Source organism: Plasmopara halstedii (genome assembly GCF_900000015.1).
Source record: "Plasmopara halstedii genome assembly, contig: Scaffold_614, whole genome shotgun sequence".
Taxonomy (NCBI): Eukaryota; Oomycota; class Peronosporomycetes; order Peronosporales; family Peronosporaceae; genus Plasmopara; species Plasmopara halstedii.
The window spans coordinates 2,957,501-2,960,070 of NW_020187532.1; positions in this window are offsets into that span (position 1 = coordinate 2,957,501).

The following is a 2,570-nucleotide window of genomic DNA, read 5'->3' on the forward strand; positions in this document are numbered from 1 at the left end:
AGAATGGTGTGTGAGAGCAAGCCTCCTCATTCGACACCCACACTTGCCGTTCGGCTTTCGGACAAAGCACTACGCAGGAATGGTGTGTGAGAGCAAGCCTCCCCATTCGACACCCACACTTGCCGTTCGGCTTTCGGACAAAAACGTGGGTGTCGAATGGGGAGGCTTGCTCATTCCTGCGTAGTGCTTTGCACGGAAGAAGGCGTCAATGACGTTATACTGCTCCTTGGGCAGGGGCCATTGGCATGTTACGCAGTATCTGGTTCCAGGAACCATGTCGGTCTCATGCCGTACACCTCGGTCCGGAGGTAGGGTCGACGGCGGTTCTTTGGAGACGACGTCTTGAAATTCCTTCACCAAAGGAAAGTACGGATCCGAGAGATTCTTCAGAATCAAATCTCTTCGTGCGCTCAGCACCCTCTTGGTGTCCTCCAGGACAGCTTCATCCAGAAGCGACGACGAGTTGATCTGCTCTTACTGTCGTAAAATGATCACTTCGGCTTAGTCGCCTGCCTTCAAGACACCGCCGAACTGCTCGAGGGAAATCTCGTCCAGCTCAAGAAAAGCATCCACCGCGGGAATAGCCTCGAGGGTGACGTCGCCAGCTTCCTTTCCAGTCATACCGTTGACGAGGATGTATAGCTGTACACAATCGTCTACGATAGACACTTGCTGGGTCTGGGTCGACGGCCGGTGTTTTGCAGCTAGCATACGGCGCCGCTGTCGCTCTTCACAGAGGTTGTACGTCTCGGTGAGACCAGTGTGAACACGCACTCTGCGTGGTCCAGTGTCAGCCCCACTTCCTGCTCCACCAGAGCTCTGATGTTATTAACAACATCCGAAGAAGTGCTGCAAGCTTTGCAGTCTTCGTCCAGTGGATAATGTGCCACTCACGCGCATCTGAAAGGCCTTGCCCAAGATACCTCGGACCTCGTCTGACCATGCCACTCGTGGCATACAGTGATTGCTTGGAGACGTGAGCAGTGCTCAGTGGATTACGTGCCAATCCACATCCATCACTGGGACCTCGTTCTCGATGACCCGGCCCTTGGCCGACCATGCCACGCATTGCATGCAGCGACTACTCCAATACTTGAGCAACGCTCAGTGGTTTACGTACCACTCCACGTTTAGCCTGCGAGCCATGGGGTCAAAGACAACCTCTTTCATGCACCAATACTGGCGCTGCCAGACTCTAATCTTCCTTTTAGTGTCATCTGTGACGCTTCAGACTTTGCCATCGGCTGTGCATTGCTGCAAGCAGACGCCGAGGGGTGAGATCGGGTGATCGCGCTTGAATTCCATCAGCTCAAGGCTGCAGAGAAAAGCTACCAGTCCATGACAAGGAACTACTTGCGATATAGTATGCACTTGTCAAGTTCAGGGTGCAAGATCTATACAGATCATGCGCCACTACGCACTGCGACTCAGTCGCCTCCTTTCTCGCAGAAGATGACCAGGTGGCTCTCCTTCTTTGCAGAATATAACTTCGAGGTGATGTATGAGCCAGGAAAGCAAAATGCTTTGACTGATGCGTTGTGATTATGGGCTTGCTCATGTCACGACGGTGATTTCGTCCGTGACGGATTTGATCCGCGCCGCGTACACGGGTGATGATATGTGCGTAGCGCTGATACGGGCTCTCGGGAGCAAGGGTTTGAAAACTCGGACAAGAAGTTCTCGTCGCGACCGCGTGCACAGTTGCTCCAATATCCACTGAATAATGAATTGCTGTATTATAACACCGACTCGACGTATACGCCACAAATTGTGGTCCCTCACGATGAGGATTTGCAAGACCGTATTATCAATGAGGCCCACGACACCCCACTCAGTGGTCATCTCGGTCGTGAAAAGACCTACAGCTTTGTGAGTTACAACTACTGGAGGCCCAAGCTGTTCGAACATATGTGCGCACGTGTGAGACATGTCAAAAGGTGAAACCCTCTCCAAATGCGGCGGCGTCGCTGGCTAGTTTGTCGGTACTCTCCGGGTGATGGCAGTCCATGAGTTTGGACTTTGTGTTCGGTCTGCCAAAGAATTGGTGGACATCACGGGTGTTTTGTCGTCGTCGACCGTTAGAGCAAGATGGTTCATCTCGCGGCGGTGCCGGACACCACCGACGGTGTCGGTACAGCGACGGTGTTTGTCGATCGTGTCTTTCGGCAACATGAACCACCAAAGGCAATTGTCTCTGACAGAGGTCCACGCTTTACTGGGAAGTTATTTCGACGATCTTCAAGGTGCTAAGCACCAAGCTGGATATGTTAATAGCGGACCATCCGCAGACCGATGGTCAGACTGAGCGCTTGAATTGTGTTGTCGTGGACGTCCTTCGCAGCGTCTGCGATGAGACCCTGAGGCACTGGAGTGCCATGCTGCCAGTCGTAGATTTGCTCTGAACAATGCAGTGCATTCGCTTACTGGCTGCACGCCGTTCTATGTGAACGGTCTTGTTCATCCTCGCATCTCGCTGACGCCGCCGTCCCATCTTTCAGGACTTGGTAGGGGAGAGATAGCCGAGCGCTTAGCTGATGTCAGCCCCTTTACTGTGCGTATATAAGTTGATG